The following is a 23,894-nucleotide window of genomic DNA, read 5'->3' on the forward strand; positions in this document are numbered from 1 at the left end:
CCCATTTACACCTATTAATAGCTTTGATACTTTGATCTGTACCATCAAGTGTATTTGGGCTGCAATACTGTATCATATAGTAGCAGGATTCCATATCCCCTTTTTGGTTTTATTGTTTCCTCCTAAACTCTTCTGAAGTTAAGCTCTGTGAAGGCATTTATTCATTACTGTGCTACAAATACCTACTGTGCTACAAATACCTACAGTGCCTGGAGTGTAGTAGGTGCTCATTAAGTATTTCTGAGCTTGAAGTTGTCAGCTCTCATTGACCTTGCTACAGTGTTTCTGGTTTGGTTCCCCTTCCAAAGGTATATGTTCTAAACAGCAGTTACTTTCTTTTTAGTCCTAACAATCAGACAACATATTTGCAAAGAATTCTGTGTATAACTTCCTGGCCTCTCTAGAGGTGTAAAGCTTAATCATGAATCATTACTACATAAATGATATAAACATTGCCGCTTGTCACCCCGAAATACACACATAGAAATGCCCCTGGGAGAAGCAGCTAGTTTACCAGGCAATGCCTGTGCTCGGGAGCTCTGCCCTTCTGCATTTTCAGTTTAGGACTTGGACTGGAAACCACTGTTGGTTTTCTCTGTCTCATGCATCTTATAGATTTGAATAGCTTTTCTGATCAGCGACTGCGCTGATGTATTCCAGTTTCAGCTGCTCTGAAAGATGACCACCTATCTCCTGGAGCTTGTCCAATCTTCCCTGCACCTTCCCATCCCAACCAGGATCTTACAGAGGATCCCATATTTTAGGTTAGTTGGTATCAGCCATAAATGTGTACTTAGGTGCGTGCATGCACATGCACGCACATACATCTTCCGAGTGAGGGGCTGAGGTGTCAGATATCTAGGTTTAATACAGGAGCTCTTTGGGAACTCAGAATTCTGAGCTATTAGTGTGCTTTCTTTCTTTTTTTTTTTTTAAAGTTAAATGAGCTGGGTTTTTTTTTTAAATTTATTTATTATTTATTTTTATTTTTGGTTGCGTTGGGTCTTTGTTGCTGTGCGCGGGCTTTCTCTGGTTCCTGCGAGCGGGGGCTGCTCTTCGTTGTGGTGCACGGGCTTCTCATGGCGGTGGCTTCTCTTGTTGCGGAGCACGGGCTGTAGGCGCGCGGGCTTCAGTAGTTGTGGCACGCGGGCTCAGTAGTTGTGGCCCGTGAGCTCTAGAGCGCAAGCTCAGTAGTTGTGGCACATGGGCTTAGTTGCTCCGCGGCATGTGGGATCTTCCCGGACCAGGGCTCCAACCCGTGTCCCCTGCATTGGCAGGCAGATTCTTAACTACTGCGCCACCAGGGAAGCCCTTTCTTTATTTTCAACATTATATTTGTGTTCTTTTTGAATATACAAGTAATTAATTTTCATTATAGAAAATTTGGAAATCACAGGAAAGTATAAGGAACAAAATTTGTATTGCCTGTAATCCTATTACCTCAAAACACATTATAGTGAATAATGTTCTATCCTGTGTATATGTGTGTGTGTGTGTGTGTGTGTGTGTGTGTGTGTATGTGCGTGTGTGTGTACACACTGCAGACTGCTGTTCTGTGGCTTGCTTTTTAAACCAGTCCTCCATTGTTAAATAAGTCCTGTATTTTTAACATTACAATTAATATTTATAATATTTATGTTTTGCAACACTCAACAGTTAACCTTTACTTAGTGCCTACAAGGCAAATCATTGTGCTACGTGAGTCAACGGTTGTATCTTGGTTCACCTTTGTACTTCTAGGGGCTAGCTCAGGACCGTCTGTGCACATGGTTTTTGCTCAATAAATGCATGATGAATTTCAGTGGCTAGACATTAAACCAGAATTGGATATGCCCAACTATTCTTAAGAAGTTAAATTCTACACGTGATGTATTCTAAAACTACAGAAGAAGGTGAGAGCCACTACAGATGAAGGTGCCCTTATAAGGGCAGGACAAGTTCAGTAAGATTGTACCAGTTCAGTAGGTGTTACCTCTGCTGATTTGGAAGTGTCTGCCAGTTATGAGACAGGGCATCAATTTATTGTGTGGTCAGCACAGTTTGTATCTGGTCCTCATCATTTTAGGCCTGGAACCTCCCACTCCCCTTTTTTAAAATCGCGAATCAGGGTTTCAGTAGTGGGATGGGGAGGAAATTGCATTAGTCAGGTGCATGAGGCAGCCTGGGATCAACTCAGTGCCACTTTCATACATACCTGGGAGCAAGAGCTTTGCATTAACTGGCTTGCCGGTGTCTGTGCTCTGCCTTGGATGCTGTTGGAATGTGATTGGTTGTTAGAGACACTGCATGGTGAAGGAAGAATCGGAGCAAAGCGTTTGGAGGGTCTAAAGGAGAATATTCGCTGCTCCATGGGCATCTTCCTCTCAGGACCCCAACAAGCTTGTGCCCACCAGACGCAGTGGGTAGAATTCCTTCACTGCCTCTCCTTTGGTGGAAGATGTGGCATGTGTAGCTGGAGGATCAAAAATCACCCAGGGCAACTGTTATCGAAGGATAGTTGCCTTCCTGGAGTGTAACCTCTCAGCAGGACTTCCAACAGAAATTGATGCCTAAATATTTAGATCCCTGGAGGCTTTGTCTTTCTCAGCCATACTCACCAGTGACAGCGTCTGTCTCCTCTGTGTAGTGCTGGACAAACACAGATAGACCCTCACATTCCGACTCACTCCCACCCCAGGCCAGGGAGGTTAGAAAATGTTTGAGTGGCTTACTTAAGTGTTATTCCTATTATGGTTTCTTGGGAAAGTACCCTCTGCCTTGATGGAGTTGTGGAAAAATCTTGGTTGTTTGAACAACAGGGTTAAGAACCATTTGGCTGCAGTCATGTACTAGGCATGTGCATTGATATTGGGAAAGGAGCAAAAAAGATATAGAATGCCGTATCCACAGCCGGAGACCGTGCTAGATGCTTCCACTAGATACCTTGTACAATCTCTCCAACACCCACTCAAAATAGAGATGCTACCCCATTTTACAGATGAGGACACTGAGGCTCATATATTTTATGTTACTCTCCCAGGTCACAGAGGTAGTAGTCACAGAACTGAGACTCAAAGCCAGGTCTGGAAAGCCATGACATTTGTCACTATTCCTGTCCACCCTGCCATTCTAGAGCACCACTGTTTCTCTGAGCTTGTTCATAGATTCAGGTCACGCAGCCTCCATTTGGGGCTTGAAAGACCTGTTCTGTGAAGGTTTTCCTGATACCCTGCTCCCCACCACACACACTCTGTGCCAGCCCTCTATGAACACAGTGATGGTTGTTGTGTACATATTTGTCTCCTGTGCTGAACTGTGAGTTCTAGATATCTTACTTAGTATGGTATCTGATTCATGTCAGGCCTTTGATATATATGTATTGAAAATTCTAGTTTTTGCCCCGTGTTGTGTTTCCATGCTAAGACACTAAAAATCCAGAAGTGCCATTTTAGAATTAGGCAACTCAGTTGCCTTTAAGGATGCACTGACTTTGTTTTTTGCTTTAATATTTGGTGTAAAGATGCTCTTTGGCTTAGATCTCTGCTTCAGCCCTTGGAAGGGTAAGATAGCCATATGCCTACTTCATTAATATTTTGGGCATCTCTGTGCAGGAAGCGATTGAGTGCTAACATCACATAAGTTCTGTCATATCAGCATAAAACCATTTGCAATATGAACAAACATGTATTTCAGATTTGTTGTTTATATCCAGATATTACTTTCCACCTAATATCTGGCAAATTAATTTCCAGATTGTTACTTTCAAATATAAGTGAATCTTTTACATGTAATTTGTAGTGAAAAGTCTTCTAAAAGTGTTTTATACCCTGAAATTCTACAAATCCATTGACATATAAAAGTATATAAGAGCAAAATGCAACAATATTTAATGGTGATTGTGAAAGCTGTTAAATTTATGGGTAAAATAATTATTAAGAACTTTTGAATTGTTAAACAATTAGGGAAATAAATTGATAGTAAATGCTAGTATTAGATTAGTGAAATCTTAGTTAATAGGGTACATTAGCGAGGTAACTTTGGGAAGAACATCATATTCTTTCTTAGCTAATAAGTGTTTATAAAAATATAAATTGTAATAGAGGCATTGTTATGAGATTAAATTATATCATAATTCGAGTCATTATAGGATTGGTTGGTGAATGCATTCATAATTAAAAAGAGTGACTATTAGGAACTGTTTTTAAGTTTCAGTATTTAATTTTACGTAAGGCCATGAATCTTTCTAGAAAAGTCCTATTTAAGAATTGTTTAATTTTTTAAAAGATAAATTACAGGAAGATTGCCAACTTTGTCCCCTGAACATTTCATGATCAGGAAGACCTCCACAATCATGCACAACAAATAATTGATAAATTATCTTCAACACAGAGAAATTTTGTATTTATTCTTGTATCAAGGAAATCTAGATGATGATGGTAATAGATTTCAGTCTCAGTTTTGGCTTAGTATTGATTTTTAACACTCAGCTATTTGGCATTTGGCCCAAGTGGGTAATGGGTACTAATCTTCTATCAGTCGATTTTTTATGCTTTTGTACTGAGAGACAACATGTAGGTGTCTCCAGGTCAGACTGGAACAAATTCCTCACATTTATCTACTGTTAATTTGTTTACAAATGGTTTCCATGGTCGCCATCTATTAATTCTGCTGGGGATCCTTAAGGATCAGGTGGGGGGGGGCCCTGATCCTTAAGGATCAGGTGGTGGAGGACCCTGAACATTTGACCCCATCTCCATTCCAGTGCTTGGAATCCCCCAGACCTGGCTTTTAGTCCTGGCTTTGGAGCTGTTCCTGGCACACATAGAGTAAGGCATTTAATTTCCATACTGCCTGTCTTATGAGAAGAAGTGTTAGTAAACTCATTAATTAGGGTGTGTTTACAGTTCTATTCTGAACATCAGTAGCTTCTAAGTTTAATTGAAATTGACCACCTTCTTGAGGACAGACGTGCTCCTTACACGCTGTGTGTCCCCCGTCAGCCTTGGTTTCCTCTCTCGCTTGCACAGTGAGCCTGATGGTCATGTCTTCTCCGGAGACCTTTCAGCTTTGTCTTTCTGTTGGGTGATAAAGGCTGAATAGAGGAAAGGTGAGTCTTGATGACTAATGGAGTCCTGGCCAGTTTGTATTTGCTGACAGGTATGACTGAGGGCAATAAATTACATTCTAAGTTTAAACAGGCTGGTTTTTAGTTGTCACTGGAAGTGCAAATAATACTTCTTCCTGGTGTATGAGATGCAATTGGTTGTCTGCCGCATATATTTCTTATTTTTGTCTTCAGTTCACGGTGTGGTCATGGAATACAATTTTGGGGGCAATTTCAGGTCGGTTTATTTGCTCAATAATGATAATAATATATTCATTGTCATTTAGTGAGCATCTAGTATGTACCAGACATCTTTTTTTTTCTGTATTTTTATTTTATTTTATTTTTTATTGAAGTATAGTTGATTTACAATGTTGTATTAGTTTCAGGTGTACAGCAAAGTGATTCAGCTATACATATATATGTGTGTGTGTGTGTGTGTGTGTATATATATATATTCTTTTTCAGATTCTCTTCCCTTATAGGTTATTACAAAATACTGAGTATAGTTCTCTGTGGTATACAGTAGATCCTCGTGGGTTACTTATATATAGTAGTGTATATATGTTAATCTCAAACTCCTAATTTATCTCCCTGCCCCTTTCCCCTTTGGTAACCATAAATTTGTTTTCTATGTCTGTGGGTCTATTTCTGTTTTGGATATAAGTTCACTTGTATCAGTTTTTTTAAGATTCCACATAGAAACGATATCATATGATATTTGTCTTTCTCTGTCTGGCTTACTTCACTTAGTATGATAATCTCTAGGTCCATCCATGTTGCTGCAAACAAACAGCATTCTTAACCTTAGAAGAAAAACGACATGCAAGGCTTATATTCTAATTCCCAGTTTACAAATAAGGAAACATAGGCTTGGAGAGATGAAAGGACTTGCTTAAGTTCACGAAGAAAGTGGCAGAGTCAGCATTTACCTAACTGCAAAGCCTCTAGCCCCACGTCCACACTGCCCCGGCGTTGAAGTCTGGAAACAGAGATCCGCACACTCCTCTTTGTGGGAGGGAGAACTTTACATGAGCCAGTGCTGGCTCCTGCTGCCCTGGTGTCCTTGACTTGTGTTCTGATGTGGGGGACATACCTTCATTAATTACAGGATGCTGATGACCCTCTAGAAGGCATCCGCTGACAGACCCCGGGAAAAGCTGACCCCCCTCCCCCCGCCAAGAGCTCACCCTGGACTCCCCAACCAGAGGGAGGATTCCTTGACAAGGAGCTGGTGCCTGGTTGGGATTGCTGTGCTGCTTGAGTTGGGCTGCCAGTCAGTTCTTTTCATTTATTTGCTGTCTTGCTTTCCTTTGAACATTTGATCCAAACTTCCAGCAGTGACTCTCAATCCTGGCTGTGTGTTAAAATCACCTGGGGTTTTAATTATAACCATGCCTGTGTCCCCCGTCTAGACATTCTGATTTAAATGGACTGGGGTGGGGCCCTGGGTATCAGCATTTGAAAAAAATAAGTACTCCAGAGGATTCTAGTGTCCAGGCAAAATCAATGCTTTAGGGGCAGAAAAGCCCTCTCTTTACTCTTTTGTTGACGTGGTATGTTTTCTTCTGACTTCAGTGAACCCTCAGTCTTATGATGTTATCATTCCATTGAGAGGTTGAATTTACTCATCCAAAGCATTCATGCTTTTTTGAGGTGGCTTAGACTTTGGAGAAGGTGTTACGGGAACAGACACAGATACTGAAATCAGTGGCCTTAGAGGACGGGAATGAGCCACTTTGGAGCAACCAAAAGACAGAGCCATGACTTTTGCCACCTCCCCTCCTAATCCGTTCTCTCCCCCCACCCCGGCACCAGATTTTCAGCGTTTGAAGGCGTGTGTTTTTTAGTTGTGGGGTATTTACAATTACTTCCAACGATTTTACTCCCGAGCCTATTGTGGCTTATTTACACTAGCTTGGATATATGTTTACATGTAGCCTCTTTACCTTTTGTTTACTGATTGAATTTACTACTACGTAGAAAAGACTGGCTTCAACTGACAAGATCACTATGCACGCAGAGGCACTGCATCTTGCTCTGGTGGAAGTACACCCATCCTCCCAGGCTGGCATTCAGAATTCTCCCCATCATCTGATGCCAGTCTTTCACTCTGGAATTAAGGCCACTCTTTACTGTCTTTGGGCTCCAGCCAGCTGAACTGTACCCTGGACCAGGGTCTGCCCGATCCCTGCCTTTGTTCCCTTCTCGTCCTGCTGGAACATTACCTCAGACCCTCATCCCAGAGGCTAGAAATAACGTTTTCTTTCCTAGAACCCCACACTGCTTTGAGTGGGAGCACTTTTAGAACTTATCACATTGTACCTTGAGCTATTCTTATTTATGCGTGTGTATAATTCTTCCCCTTCTGTAAGCTTCTGGAGGGTTGGGAAGCTTCTTAATTTTGGTGTCCTCTGCTGTGCCGAGAATATTGGAGCCGTTCCCTGAATGTTTTTTGAGTAAATGTGTTACTTTTAGTTCAACTCAGCAGTTGTCCAAAATTAACCTCATGAGATGTTGGTAGCTTTGGTGAACATTTGGAGAGGTCTACCGTGATAGAGTGAAATCCGGTGACCTAGTTACAGAATATCCCCTGCAGGCTCACTGGTGAGGGAGGCTCATGTTTAAACTCCGTGAAAGAAGAGCCTGGATTTTTTGTGGTGGCGGTTGTTTACATGTCTTTTAAAATGACCCTTCCCCCCTTTTTTATGGCTTCATGATTTTAAAAAGTTCTTTAGATATAATTGGATATTATCAGCTTTACTCCTGTAGTAATTCTAAACCAGGTCGTTTGTTATTTGAGGACATATTGACTAAACGTTTATTTTTTATTTTTCAGTTTTTTAAAATTTTACTGAAGTATAGTTGATTTATAATGTGTTAGTTTCAGGTGTACAGCAAAGTGATTCAATTATACATATACGTATATTCATTCTTTTTCAGATTCTGTTCTCATATAGGTTATCACAGAATATTGAGTAGAGTTCTCTGTTCCATACAGTAGGTCCTTGTTGGTTATCTATCTTATATATAGTAGTGTGTGTATGTTAATTCCAAACTCCTGATTTATCCCTCCCCCCTACGTTTCCCCTTTGGTAACCGTAAGTTTGTTTTCGATATCTGTAAGTCTGTTTCTGTTTTGTAAATAAGTTCATTTGTATCATTTTAAAAAATTAGGTTCCACATACGAGTGATATCACATGACTAAGCATTTAGAATGGGGCTGGCACCCTGCTCGGCGCAGGCGTTAACCAGAGCCGGAGACGCTGCTTCCGCCCTCCGGGTCTCAGCCTGGCCGAAGTGCGCACACCCGGAAGCCGCATGTGCTGCGGTGGGTGGGTGGGTGGGTGGCACGTGCGCAGGGGGCCCAGGGGCAGTCATGACAGTCTCTATTCTGTTCTTCATTTACCAAAATGAAGACTGCACTCGCATTGTTAGTGAGCTTCTGGACTCTCCCGATATTCCCTGCAGGTATGATTCCGGTTATTATTAAAATTAATTAATAATCAAATTAATATTAAACATAGTGGTTCTTTTGGTAAAAGTTAACATGTGCTCATGTTGTAAATTTAGAATGTGGAGGAAAGTGTAAAAAAAAAAAAAGAAAACCACTTGTAATCCCACCCTTGACGGGTCACTACTTTGACATTTTATTTGTGGAATTCTGTTTGGCTATGTGACCCCAGGTTTTTTACCTGAACTCACTCTCCACAATCTAGTTCTCAGCTCTACTTTGTATAATATTTTTAAAGCATTTGAGATTTAAAAAGTACTGTATTTCAACCAAAATGCACATTCATCTCTTTTGACACAGGCTAACCTCATACACACACACGCACACACAAAGGGGAATGATCACTCTTGTTGAGAACCGACTTCTCATTTTACAGATAGGAGAACTGAGGCCTAGAACTTGTCCAAGATCACATAAAAAAAAGTGGCAATCGACACTTCAGCCCAGGTCTCCTGAATTCTGGTCCAGTGCTCTTCCTACTCGACAGTGATACCTCCTTACTAGGTCATAGAAGCAGTGGTGGAAAGAGAAAAGGAAAAACACGTCAGTTCTAAAGAGTGCAGGTTTTTTCCCCTCGTCCTTTCTCAGAGCTATTTTTGTGACTATTCAATACATGTACAATGCTGCCTCTCGCAGCATTCTGGCTGGACCAAGAGGCCATTCATTGCTGACTGCAGACATGCTCTCCCTCTACGGCAGGCTGCACGGAATCCTGGGCCCAGAAAGCAGATGGGAACAGACTTTTTCAATCAAATTTCAGGGTCTGAGTGTACACAGAAAAAAATGACTGCGTATCCTGTTCAACTTGTGTACTTAATGAAACAGTGATGGATGAGCATGACTGACTGGGGGTGGGGCAGGGGGTGAAGTTGAGGTGGATTCATCTTAGTTTGTAATTCATTCATGAGCTCCAATAAGTCTTATACACACATGCAAATTATTCATTCTCTCTAAATGTGACCCTATTATTCTAACTCCCCAAACCTTCAGTTGTTTCCTTTTGCATACAGAACAAAGCATGGACTCCTGCCTGGCATTTGAGGCCCTCTGTGATCTATCCTTGACACCGATACAATATGGAGATGTAATAATGTAGCAGTTAAGAGCCAGACTTGGCAGCCAGGCACCACCAATTAGCACTCTGACCTGGGCAGGATACTGCACCTGTGTTTCAGTTTCCTTATGTGTAAAATGGCAATAAGATTGTTCTGGGGAGTAAATGAGTTAGGATTTGTAAAGGTTTACCAGTGACTAGGTCCTAATGCATTACATAGAAAGTGCTTTCTTTGTTTACTAAACGGGTACCTTTCCAGCTCCTCCACTGATAGCATTTCCCCTTTGTGCTAGACTTCTGGTCATTCCTGAGACGGTCCCCTCATTCTCCTGCCTCTGTGCAGCTGTGACCCTTAACTTTAACATGTTGGCTCTCTCATTCCATGTGTGTCCAAATCTTAATCATCCTTTTAAGGCCAGGCTCAAATGCGTCTTTATCCATTTCTTTCTTCACTAATTCACATATTCTTTATTCCCTTAACAGATTTATTTTTTAGAGATTCTGTCGTGTGCCAGGTGCATTATTTAGGAAGGCTTCCACGGTTCTTGGAGCTGGGGGAGGTCCAACACTTCTGCCATCCCTCTGACACATCACCATCGACGTTGCTTTACAGTTTTGGATGGGTTTGTTTGATCTCCCCTACTAGAATATTAGCTCTTTGAGAGCAGAATTCTTATTAAGCTATATTTAAATTGAATAAATGAATGAATAAAGTCCCACTTTGTGGGTATTTATTACCTTCTAATAAAGGCAAGAAAATAGGAACAACACTGTGTGTTGTTCTGTGTGTGTTGAAAATAGAACCAACTTCTCATTTTACAGATAGAAAAAAATAGGAACAACACTGTGTGTGTTGTTCTATCTGTAAAATGAGAGAGAGAGAGGGAGAGGGAGAGAGAAGAGATATTTTGAATGGGAAGGAGGATGAGGCTAGTTCTGAGGGCAGAGAACCCCTTAAAAGTTGAAGAAGGGCAAAAAGACAGGAATGAAAGGAAAACTGCAGAAGTAGAGAGAAACGGGATGAGAGAGAAGGTTATTCTCTGAACTGTAAAGCAATCGCTCCAAGAAATGGTTTTCCTTAAGTGGTATAAAATGTGAAGCGAATTGACTCTCACTTTTCCTTTCCCTCTTTAGGAGGTTGGAGCTGATTTTTAAAATGAGGTGGGGGAGGGAGGTGGAGTTTGGAGAAGGAAAGTGAAAACTGTTTTCTGAAGTTCTCTTGCCAAATAGCTCCCTGGAGAGAAAGTTCAGAGGGAGGGCCTGCCTAAGCAGACTAACTCGCTCTTTCTTTCCTCGTTGTCCTGGTCACTCCCCCATCCCTATTCTTCACTTCCAAACATCTTCTTCCCTTCTTCCTTTTTTTTTTTTTTTAAATCGTGTAAGTATTACAAATGAGAAGCTGGAGGAAAATTAAAACGAAAACACAAGGCAAGCAGATAATTTCAGTCTGCAGTTATAAAAATGATGTGTTGTAGATTTGTTTTCCTGATCTGTTTCCCACTGGGAGCTTCCCCTCCTGCCACCCCTCCTCATTTCTTTTCCCAGACTTCCACCCACTTTCTGACTCAAAGCTGGAGAGGAGACTGACCACACAACGGGATTTGAGAAGTGAGCAGGGCAGTTTTCAAGTGCTGATTCTAGAGGTTTAACATGAGCAAATTCCTGGCCTTTTCCTGAAGATTTTTCAGCTGACTTTTTTTTTTTTTTTTTTCTTTCTTTTGGGTCTCTCGAGTTTACTGCTAAAGATGCTTTGGTGTGGAAGGCACCAAGTTTCAGTGATGGGCTTGCCTTGACTGAGTGCTTGGCATATGCAGGCCTCAAGCTATTGGCGGGGGATGCTGAGATAGGAAAATTGGACTTCTGACTGCAAGGGCTTGGCTGTGTGTGTGTGTGTGTGTGTGTGTGTGTGTGTGTGTGTGTGTGTGTGTGTGTGTGTGTGTGTGTGTGTGTGTGTGTGTGTGTGTGTGTGTGTGTGTGCGCGCGCGCACATGCGCACTGTGGTTGCTGTGGGGATTCTGGTTTCTGGGGATGGAAGGGGGGGGCAGGGAGTAGGTAGATTGGTTTGCCCACAACTGATGATCACCTCCTGGACGTGCTGTGTGCTGCTGCTGGGGAAAGCTTCACTGGGGGGTGTGGTGTTGAAAGGTCTTGAAAGATGGCTAGGACTTTAATACACAAGGAAGAGAGACATGCGTCTTCAAGACAAAGGGAACAGCAGAGGCATGGGAAGACAGAGAAGAATGGGGAGTGGCAGGCTGCCGAGTTGAGGAACCATAGAAGGGGTAAATCCTCCACCCCCCTGTATGTTTGGGTTTTTTTTTCCCTGTAAGCAGAAGGGAGGGATTATGAGTTTTAGAAAGAGCTGTGATAGGATTACTCCGGTGCGTGTGTGTGTTTTACTTTGCTTTTACTTTTTAATTTTCCGAGTCTTTTTAGGAACTGTGAGGCAACCTTGACTCTGGGAAGTGTGCACTGCCTGTCTTTCTATGTCTTTTTTCTTTCCTCTTCCGGCCTGGCCTGGGGCCTTGTCTGGCTTCTGATAATGAAGTGTGGCAGGGCCGGCTCCCGGGAGCCGATGTGAGGTCCGAGCAGACCCTGGGCCTGTTCTTCACGGTTTCCCATCCTTTTTCCTCCTCTTCTTCTCTCCTCACCCCCAGCAGGAGCAGCAGCCCTCCCCTCCCTAAAATAAATAAACCAGTCGCTCTAAAAGGTTCCAAGCACATTAGTCACATATCCCAGAAGTTTAATACAGAATTATTTTGACAGTGAGAACAAGAAGTGTTTTCTAGTTGAACGCACAGAACTTGCTTCTTCCAACTGGGCTTTCTGCCGCAGAGACAGATGATATGTTTTTTAGATGGTTCAGCCGTGCAGGAGACTGCGTCGCTTCCCTTGGAAGCATGACAAATTGCTCACTACCAAAAGTGGTTGGGGAAAAGATGTGAAATGAGAGAGAGAGAGAGGGAAATCGCATCCTTATTGAGAGCATAACTTTCTCCCTAATAACTTCAATCAGCCACTGAGAGCTTTCTATGTGTTTATTTATTTATTTGGCCGCCCCTGGAGCTGTGAAGTCCTTTTTTAAACCCAGGCTCACGGGTGTTCTAAAAGATGAGGACAGATCGAGTTATTGCAATGCGGGTGGATCTCCAAGCATTCCAGTTGAATAGCTCTTCCAGAAATATTTCTTGACTCACTAATTTAGCACTTTCTGTTGCCGTTACTAAGCAGATTGGAGAGTCCTGCCTGCGATTTCGCCAGACTCCTCTAGGGTTGACGTGGATCCTCTTATTCCTATCTGGCCCGTGGAAAGGTGGAGGAATGCAAAGCTCAAGTCTACTGGCGCCCAAGAGGGACTTTAACCCGAGCTGCCAGAGTGCCATCTGAAGAGCCAGAGAGAAAAGTGTGTGCTCTCCTTTCCCAGCTTCGCCCTTCTCCTTCAGGGCCCAGCCACCATGCAGGAAGAGCTTTCTTCCAGGGTGGCTCACCTGGGTGTGAAGACCCAGAGATGAGCGTGGAGGACAGAAGTTAAGGAACTCCCAGACCCGGGATACCTGTCCTTCTGGCTCCCATGATCCTCCACTTTTTGCTTCTCAAATCTTTCTAGAGATTTCCAGCCTTTTGGGAGGGGTGGGGCAAGTTGACCTCTCTGATTGCAGTGCATGCTCTCTGGAGCGCTTTTAACCCCTTCTGATTGTTTCTTATTAGCCCCTCATTCCCAGGCCTTCATCCAAGAAACGTCTGTGTGGTCCAGACATTAACTGGCCGTATGACCTTGGACAGTAGACTCATTAGGCCTTGGTGTTTTCAGAACCTTTCTCTTCATGGAATTCTTTTTTAAACCCCTCATGAAATATCATGGGAAATCCCAATGCAGGTTTCCCCTGCTGCTATCCGGAAGTAGAGCGTTCGTATAAAATGTTTTATGAGCCTAAATGGAGTAAAGTGAAAATCCTCTTCGGCTTTCTTTTGGTTAGTGAAAACAAATGTAATGTAGGTCTTTCATAAAAGCAAAGTGCTATAAAGAAAACTTTCGAGAAGCAGAAGATACCTGAATATAGAATAACCAAAGTAGAGTTATATGGTGATGCTGTTCTTAAATGGTTAAACAGGCTTCTATCCAGGGCCAAGTTATCGTCCAGGGCTCTGTGCCTCTGCGGAACGCGCTTTGAAAACCATTGTAGTGGAGGTGCTTCAAGACTTCTGGCAGCCCTGGTGACCATGGTTCTGGCTTCTTCAAGCTTTCTGCCTTTCTGGACATCTCTCAAGGTTGAGAACGTGGCACCTGTACAGATGAGGAAGATGGGCCCAGAGGGAGACTTGATCTTACACTGGCTGTGAAATCCCACGTTTTGAAGGCCTTTTGGCTTGCTCACTTCCGGTGATTGTTCTCAGGGGGCTGCTCAGCCCCCAGGCCTCCTCACCTGGGCCTGGACCTGTGCCTGCCCTGGCCAGCACCTCATAAATAGTCATTGCACTGCACTGAGCAGTCATCTCAGTCAATTCTTGCCACCATTGTTGGGCTCACAGCCTCTGTCTCAGGAACATTATGAGAGGAGTAACATGGCATGCAAGCCATTTTTAAGGAAACCTTTTTTTTTTTTTTTTTAAATGCTGTATTTGCTTTTTGGCAGAAAAGTAAAGCACGGGCCATCTCTCATTTCTCTATTGATACTTATGCAGTACCTACAATCGTATGACACTCTACTATTCCCCAAAGAAGGTTCTGACCTTTATGATCATACTTTACATTTTCACATTGCAAGACAATTTCTAAAGAGCTTTTTTTCTAGCTGAGATCTCACTTGAGCCTCACAATAATGCGGATGCAAAGGAGACTCAACGAGGTAATACATGTGGAATCAGAGTCAGGCTCACGGTTCACAGTCAGGTTGGGAAGAATTACGGGGATGTGAACCTTAGGCTCCGTGACTCATACCATTGTACCAAAGTATTCCTTCTCCTTGTAGCAGGAATTATGACTGAATATGCTACTAACAGCTACTGTTTATTAAGTGCTTATTTATGTGTCAAACACTGCTAGGGAGACACTTTGTAAAAAGCTCATTTAATCTCTTCAGCTACCGTATAAGGTAGAAATGATCATGTCCAGTTTGAAGACGAATCGCTGGAGATATTGAGAGGACAGGTAACTTGCTGAAGGTTCCTCTTCACAGAGTCAATGGACCTCGTATTCTAACCAGGACTGCTTGCCTCCAGAGGCCTTTCCCATAGAGGATGTGATCTCTGCCCATCCTTGGTCCTCACTAGGGAGACCAAAAGTGCTCTCTTGAAAACGACAAGGCGAGTTTGTGGGTGACCACACGCTACAGTGAGTGCTGCATACTGTTGAGGGTTAACAGGTGGCCATTTTCTCTCTGCTCTTGGAGCTTGTAACATCTTTATGCAGTCTCTTCTCCTTTCCTTTTAGATTTTATGTGCTCACCACGGGAAATTACTGATCTGTGCACCTGTAATCTGGGCAAGTCATTTCTCTTCCTGGGCCCTTGGTTTCCCCCTCACTCAAAATAGCTTTTCTTTCCTGATCTTTCTGTCCTAAGTTTACACGTCCGGGGAATGTGCTTATTGAATTCTCTTCGTATAAGTCCTTTCAAAAATATTGTTGGGAATTATAGATGCTCAGTAAATGCTTGTTTTAAATTGAAATGATAATTGCAGGTAATGCCAGTTTTCAAAGAGATTTTCTGCTTCTGAAATGCCATTTGCCAAAGTTTGAAAGTCAGACACCGCATGAAGAGGTAACTTAAGTCGTATCAGGAAAGATGAATGCCTAATACATATTCTGATTGGTTTGCTGGTGGTGTCTTGCTTTTTTCAGTGTCAATTTTGTCTTTCTAATTCTTGTGTTAGGACAACTATCCTCCCCTCCCCCAAGACACACGTCAACATGCGCACGCACAGACACACACACACACACACACACACACACACACACACACACACACACACAGAGTTCTTGAGCAAGAGACCCTCTTACATTTGTTAAATTTGTCACTTTCTCCACAGAATCTGGTTAGCATACCTTTGGGTGAGCAAAAGAAAAATCTTTTTCTCTGTGCCAAGTTCAGGGTGTGAATCAATTCTCCCTGGCTTTTGCATTTCAGTAAATGTTTCCTAGATGGATTCATCGAATTTCCAGTAAAGACAAACAGCTCAGAAAGCAGATTGCTTTCATACCCGAGGCCTGAGTTCTGTGACCCAGGCATTGGAGCTCAGTTCCATATATGGCCAAAAGAGAAACAGGGTGAGGGAGCGGAGGGAGAATACCAGACATAAAATGCATTCCTGAGAAGTGTGCGTTCGCAACTGACAAAACAGGACCCTCGTTGGTTTCCATCTTCTGCAGAACATGAAACTGTGACGTTTTCAGAAAGAAGCCAATGTTCCAAGCATCTGCCACAGGGAACAGTTTATTTTCCCTTTTCTTTTTGGTCACATGTAGGTTTAATTTGGAGTCAGTGTTGAAGTCAATGCTAGCAAGGAATGAGGACTCAAAAATTATTCTTGGAGTCAGCAGATGTGGGTACTCAGCCCAACACGACCGCCATCCAGCTGTGAAGCTCTCTCTGGCTTGTTTTTTCTCAATGTCAGAGTGACAGGGCTGAATATGATGATCTCTGAGATCTCTGCTATTTCTGTTGTCTTTGGTTCTAATTTTGCCTGAGATTTTCCAGTTCCTGTGGAATTCCCCACAGAAAGTAGTTTCTAATTCTTCCAAATACTTTCTGTGGTTTGAACTTAAAAAGACAAAATAAAAACCCTGGTCTTGAATTTTTCTTTGTGATTTCCTTAAATATAACTTGGACACGTTGTTAGCCTTTCACTTGGCAGATAGCTTCTTGCTGAGGGTGGAGATGGTTGCATTTACTGCACCCTCATGGTCTTTCCCCTCTGCTGGTCCCTCTTGTTGTTGGAGAAGAAATTCAGGTATGCCCAACACAGAGTTGTAGGAACAGGTGTGCACTTAGCAAATGCAGCCTTGTAATGGCCTTATCAGTTGTCTGCGTCTTTTGTAAATTCCATCTCCTCTGTGGGAGAAACGGCATTGGTAGGAGGCAGCTCCAGAAACTTCCTCACACCTCGGGAAATGGAACTAGGGATGTGAAATTGAGGTGTTGGCTTTCCAGTTAGTAATTGTATGAGTCACTGGCCTGTCACAGATGTTAAGAAGGTTAAGAAGAAATAAAAATACCAAATTTTGGCCCTCGAGAGGACCGCAGTCATTTCTACTTTATGAGACCAGACGTGATTTCTTTCTTTCTCTCATTGCTCAATTGAGATAAAGGGAGCCTTCTCTGTTCCCTGACAAAGCGTTCCAGCCCTCGGGCTTTCCTGTCTTGATGGCAGCCCATGCCCACCAGCACGCTGAGCGGTCGTGGAAAGGTGCTGTTTGGAGGAGCCCACGGTGGTTCAGCAGGTGTCCAGGGGAGCCCCTTTCTCCCTGCTGAGGCTCAGCTCCGGCGCCGCTCTGCCTTGCTGTGACGGCCCCTCCGATGGGACCAATAAATGCTCCTGCAGAGCCGCCAAGTCCTAGGTGGTGGAGGAGGAGACAGGCAAGTACTGAGAAAGCAGAGAGCGATTGCTCCAGAGAGAGTGGGAGCTAAGAGGTCTGTGTTCTGTTGGCACCTGTGCCGTGAGCTTTCTTTGTGACTTGGTCCAAGATGCTTCAGGTCTCTAGGCCTTCATTTCTCCATCTGGAAAGTGAAATGCTTGTGGGCCTTGGAAGGTATTTAATTGAACATATTTCCAGATCGTTGCTTCATCTCTCATAGTGCTCCTACTTCATATCCCCAGTCATACTGAGCTCATCAACTTGCACAGAGTTCTGACCAGGCCTCCTTAACGTCCAGTAGAACAAAGGCAGGATGGCTCCTCTGTGGGTTCCCACTCATTATACTATTTTGACCAAATTTTTTAGCAAGGCATTCAACTCCCTTCACAGTCTAGTTCCAACTGATGGTTCTGGGTTGGGGAATGGGGGCTTCAGCAGCCTTTCCTTGCATGGGTGCCCTTCATCTTGACTTCGAGCCCTCTGGTGCCACGGAGGTAGGTGTGTGTATAAAAGAGAAGAGACTGCACACGATGACCAGGCAGCGTAACTGGGGCTGGAGTGGAATTGAGAAGAATGAGTCAGGATCCTGAGCCTCTGTGATAGACTCTACCAGTGAGTTAGGGGATATTTAAGGAAACTGAGCACAGTGTATCTTCTGCTTTGGTAGAAAGCATACATTGTAATGGTTACAAATGCTTGGTGCTATTATGAGAAAACCACAGGGAAGACCAAGCATATAAACAGTAATAATTTATTGGCTGTGACTGATCCTTCGGGGAGTATGATATGTGATGTAGGTTTCTACAGGGCTTTCCAGTGGACTAACCCTTTTCCATACCCATTAACTCATCAGATCCTCATAGGTGAGGTGGCAGGCTAAAGAATATACCCTCACTTTACTTAAGAGCAAACTGATGCTCAAATAAAGTTGAAGAGGCTGCCCAGTGTCGCAGGGTAAAGAGATGGCATGGCAGAGATTTGTCTAGTGCTTTTATGCCTGCACTGTGTTTCTTTTTGAAGCTTCAGCCTATCCAATAAGTCAGGATAAACACATACACACACACACGTACACACCCACCTCCCCCATCAGAGGATGGTAGAAGATGGTATTTAATTAGTTGTGAATTGTGCGAGCCATAATATTTGGTGAATCAGTCTTGGTGATGAGTAGGGTGGTGTGACAGTCAGTTCACTTTCACAGCTGAATTCTCAACTAGGGCACTATGACAGGGAACAGAACTGAGGATTTCTAGTTTGGGACTGTTCATTCTTGCATGTGTACTTTCATTTACTTAAGACAGCAAAGAACTAAAAATTATCAAACATTTAATATGTACCAGGTTTAGTGCTAGATGCTAATCTGTAGAAGTGAATCATAAACCAAGGGTTGGGAAGGACTTTAAAATGTGTGTAGAATACCCCATCTTTCCTCTCATCCATCAGTCCCTCCTCTGTTATTCTCATCAGGTGATATGTCCAACTGAACTTGACTACTTCATGCGATCTCTTATTGTAGGGGGTAGTTGCTCCAAACACTGTGATCTTTAATGTTTAGAGAAATACTCAAACTGTTTGTAACTTCCATAAGTGTTAATTTATTCATCTGTTAGGTGGCTTTATGAAAATGGAATCCTTCTCTTAAATTTATGTTTTCTTCTTAGAGTAAGTTCCTTGGGTTGGCTGACTGCTCTTGAGAGAAATTATTAACTCTCATTTCTCCTAAAATTTCCTCTTACATGATTTGGGGCTGCTTATCTTGATTCTGGAAGGTGAAAATTGGGGAAATAAGCCCATATTGTATTCTTTCAACTCCATTTTTGGGACCAGAATTATATCTGTATAATTGCTCAAATTTTGGATCATGTAGGAACATGTTTCTGCACATGGTATTTGAAAACTATTTATACTTTCTTAGAAATACAAACTCTTCAAGTTGGAAGGGAGCATAAAGATCCCCTCAGATAGCCCTAGACTATAAATTCCTTGAGGTCAGGAGCTGTGTCAGATATATTTCTGTACCTCTTACTGCCAGTGCCAGGGGGCCTTGACAAAAGAATTGGATTGATTGGATTTCTCAGTTTTCATGCTTTCTTTTCCCCTTCCTCAACTTGTTCAGTCATTGGGAGGAGTTGTATGGACCCATTGAGTGTGATGAATAAATAAATCACGGGGTTAACCCCCCTCCGCTAGGGCTTTAGCTGTGTTTAGATTTAAGAATGCTGAGTAACTCATAAAACACGATTCCAAAGCACTTTGCAGATAGAAAATGCTTCATGTGTAATAAATAATAACGGGCTATAGAAACTTCTGATAGATCTTATGGTGGTAGAGTGAAATGGTTGGTGTTGACCCCTTTCATCATTTTGCAATTAGTGTTTCCATCTTCAAGTCACTGTATATTCCTCATTGTGGGCAAAGTTACTTTCTAAACTGGCTAGGAATTAAGCCTTCCAATTATCGTTAGGAGAGGGATCGAAGGAACATCATGAAAATTGATAGGCAAGTCTTTAATTGATAGGCAAGGCTTTAATTCCGTGCTTAAATCCAGTCCTTTCTGGATCCTGTCCTCTTCCTCAACTGTTATGTCTTTTACGGAGTCTGTAGTCACCTCTATTTTACTTCCAGACCATGAGTATTCTCAAGTGATGGAAAATGGCACCTTTCTCCAAAGGAGACAGTGGAATGGTCAGGGCCCGTCCTGCCTTTGAACCATCAGTATAAGAGGGATTTCATCCAGGGAACGGCCGGCTTTTCCTTTGTCCTGAAGCGTGGGTCAGTCTGATTCAGATTTGGTGAATATACGGTGACTGCCCACGAGGAACCATGAACTATGTTTTCACCTGTGTTATCCCACCTTATGAAAGTGAGTGAACTGAAGTATAAACAGAATCTTGCTGTTTTTCTTGGTGACTTGCAAAGCCTCTTTCTTCTCAGCAACAGTGACCCACTGTAGCTGAGCATTATTCATTCAATTAGTAAATATTTATTCAGCACCTACTATATTCCAGGAACTCTTCTCAGTGCTGGTCAGCGCATAAAACAAAGTCCTCTCAAGCTAACATTTGAAGGATTTAACACAAGTATGATTTTTACAAAAATGACTGGGCAGAAGTATGCTTAAACAAATAAACACCACAAACAACACACCAGCTCTTTCCTTCTGCCCTTTCCTCCTACTCTTTCTCTTGTCTCTCATTTTTTTTTTTCTCTTCATAACCTGACTCAACACCCTTTATTCTCTCACCCTGTCTGACCGAGAAGCCTGTATTTTCTTCATTCCTTTCTTTGTCTCCTCTTTATGTCTGCTTGTGCTTTGTACATGGGGGTGCAGCAGATGAGCCCTGATGCTGGCTTGCTCCCAACTTTGTGCTCACACCGTAGCTTCCCCGTGCTCCTGCTTCACCTCCAGGCATGGAGTGGTGGGTAGATGCCCATGCTGCCAATTGGAACCTGGAGGGAAGGGTGGCTGGTGGCTCTGGAGCTTTTGGTTGCCCATCCAGCAGCACTGCATTGTCAGGATCCTGTTGAAGAGATGGATGTGGCCCCAAATCCTAGGTGCTCCAGCAGATTATCAGCTCATAGGGGCTTCTCTCAGGAAGTCTTCCTTGATTCTCTCCTCTCAATTCTTATCATGCATCTTTGCCAGAATAGAAACTCAGTAAATTTAGTTTATTTTGCTTCTCTGAAGTCTCATGTCTCTTTATCTGGGCTTGACTTAATGGGACTTACTCTTTAATTTCATGGTTCTTGTGCCCATTTCTTACCTCCCTAGGAAGCATGGACTGTGTCCATGTGTGTTAAAGTCTGTTAAATGAACTGGGGGTGGGAGGGGGAGCATTTTACAAAAACTAAAATTTGTTTCTTGTTTTGGGGTGAGACTCTTGGAGCCACATTTATTACTCAATCCTAGATTTTAGTGGCTCAAATGCAGAGAGCTGACCTCTACACTGATCAAGTGGTTGAATTCTCAAGTGCTTCTGGATTTCCACTCAAGTCTGAGGTTTGCAGATGCCTGACCATTTCTGGGTTATTGTCATCTACCCCTAAATCTGATATTTGGGAATGCGACCATGATAACTCCCTAGTAGATACAAAGTAGAACTGGTAGGATAGAGCTTTTCTTCTCTGTTCCCATGATCTTGACCTCTAACATCATGCTTTACTTTTTTTAAAAAAAATAAATTTATTTATTTATTTATGGCTGCGTTGGGTCTTCATTGCTGCGCGCGGGCTTTCTCTAGTTGTGGTGAGCGGGGGCTACTCTTTGTTGCGGTGCGCGGGCTTCTCATTGTGGTGGCTTCTCTTGTTGCAGAGCACAGGCTCTAGGCGCGCAGGCTTCAGTAGTTGTGGCTTGCGGGCTCTAGAGCGCAGGCTCAGCAGTTGTGGCGCACGGGCTTAGTTGCTCCACGACATGTGGGATCTTCCCGGACCAGGGCTCAGACCCGTATCTCCTTCACTGGCAGGTGGATTCTTAACCACTGAACCACCAGGGAAGTCCCATGCTTTACTTTTTGCCTTTTGTTTCTGTGCTGGATTCCAGCCCCCAGTCTCTCTGGTTAGCATGATAACTCATGTTTATTGCACATGTACTAAATGTCAGGCACTGACTAAATTGCTTTCCATATTTCCTTTCATTTAATCCTAAAAGCCAGCCAGTGTAGTAGGTAGTAGTATTATCTATGTTGGATGGATGAGGAAATTGAGGCTTAGAGAGATTTAAGTAACCTGCCCAACATCACACAAAATGTGATGACAGGGTTTGGGTTAGAAGTCAAATCCCTCAGGCACCAGCTTTTGATTTCTGAATTACTCTACTCGCCCCTGGTTTCCTCTCCCGCCCTTTTCTGCTCTCCTTGCTTATGAGAGTCAAGGACCAGGTATTGGATGGAAGGAATGCTCTGTCCTCACTTCTTTCTCCCATTGGCACCTGTAGCCAGAGCGCTCTATTCTTCTGACCTCTCATCAGATTCTACATTGGCTCTCAAGGCTGAATTTGCTGACAGGTACCTTCTAATGGGTTCATTGTTTTTCATGGTTTACTTGGTTTATCACCAGTGAGGGACAGCTTGACATTTACTTTCCTGTCTATTGGATTCTGATCTCCTTTCAGTGTTTCTCCACACTTAGCAAAGACTCTATGACCGTATGAACTGATAGCAAGTACCCTCCTGCATATCCATCATAATACAATATGTTATAATAATATCTAGAGGTATAGTTGAGATTTTGGGAGCAGTCTAAGAAAAGAGAGTGAAATTTGGAGGGAGGCGCGGCCTTCACATCTTCTGGTGGATGATGGTGAGCACAGCCCAGCCCCTTGAAATCATTTGCTCTCCAGGGACCTGCCTCAGCCTGGGGCACTTATATTATTGGTGCTTAGCATTTTTGTATTACTTTACATTTGCAAAGTGCTTTCCAGTGATTTATTAGCTGTTCTTGTTTTTAATAGCCCCTGGAGGTAAGTTGATATTCAACCTTCTGAGAACATAAAACGCATAGAGAAGGCTCATCTCATCAGATATTATTGGATCTGGGGTCAGGACTTTGAACTCCTGGGATGAGGCCATTTGGGGTCATTGCCTCATGAGGATTAATAGGAGACCAAGTGGACTTTACTTTAGCTCCCAGAGTCTCTAAGGCAGAGGTGGAATGATGGTAGCTATTTAAGGAAATTGCCTAGAAGCCATTATCAAGGGACCTGGATTCCAGTCCTGACTTGGCTGTTGACCATCTGTATTGACCTTGAGCCATCGCTTTGCCTATCTGTATCTTGGATTCACTCTCTGGTAAAACAAGGGTCATCTCCCAAGTCCCTTTAGATCCAACATTGTGTTAAATATAATTCTATGACTTTGGACCCCTTCTTTGGAAGAGGTAGTTGGTGAATGATACGACAGGGAACGTGGGTATAGATCTCAGCCATTAGGGGATGTATATTCAAAAGGTGTTCACCTTCCCTTTTCCAGGATCCAAGGACAACCTGACAATGATAAGCCTTCAGATTTGTTTGAAGAAGCACATAGTCCTCATTCACTGTAAAACTAAGGTACTGAGTGGAGCTGCTAGAGGAAAGCCAGACTGGAGCCAAGAGCATCAATCCTGTGTCTTATGGATGTTGTAGAAAGTAATTAGTAGGCTTGATTATCTAACTGGTTCAACAAACGTTTTGGGGATATGATGTAATGTGAGGAAACATTTAGTTGTCAGATTTTAGGGCTGTATCAAATTTATTCTTGCAGGAAAAGTCTAGTTGTCCTGGCAACCTGAAATTGATTTTCTTTTTGCTCTTGTCAGCTGAAACTGGTCCCCTTTGAATCATTCCTCTAATTTAATATAGAGAACTGTATGTCCTCACCTGGTGACCAAATCGTTCTTAATGACAGGTAACCCCAGCAAATGTTTCCTCTTTCCTACCTGAGCCAGAGGCTATAGTTTATTACTGCCTTCACCCCATGTTGTTCTCTTTGTGGTTATTTATTCATCCGTGGAGTCAGGTGAGGAAGTAAAGTGGCATTCACTTAATTAAGAGTTCAATCAGGCCTGTAGAGCAATGATGTAATTGGCAGCCAATCACAGCCTGTCGTTTCCAGTTACTTCTTGGACAGGGATGGGATGAGAATGGGCTCCAGGGGAGGGAGTCCTTTAGTGTTCTGTAACCTGGGGAGGGTGA

At 43.0% G+C, this 23,894-nt stretch overlaps 1 protein-coding gene across 8 annotated transcripts in view; it reads left to right on the plus strand.

Moving 5' to 3' along the window:
• The window catches only part of LPP (LIM domain containing preferred translocation partner in lipoma), a 692,297-nt gene that overhangs the window by 101,674 nt on the left and 566,729 nt on the right, over positions 1 to 23,894 (plus strand). The window contains exon 1 of one of the 8 annotated variants that reach the window (XM_082461506.1): positions 11,678 to 11,912. The exons of the other annotated variants lie outside the window; for them this stretch is intronic. The gene's annotated coding sequence lies outside the window, so the exon portion shown is untranslated. Of the gene's footprint in view, positions 1 to 11,677; positions 11,913 to 23,894 lie in introns of those variants that run through there. 8 annotated transcript variants of the gene reach the window in all.

The sequence above is a fragment of the Balaenoptera physalus genome, assembly GCF_965194825.1.
Source record: "Balaenoptera physalus genome assembly, chromosome: 4".
NCBI lineage: Eukaryota > Metazoa > Chordata > Mammalia > Artiodactyla > Balaenopteridae > Balaenoptera > Balaenoptera physalus.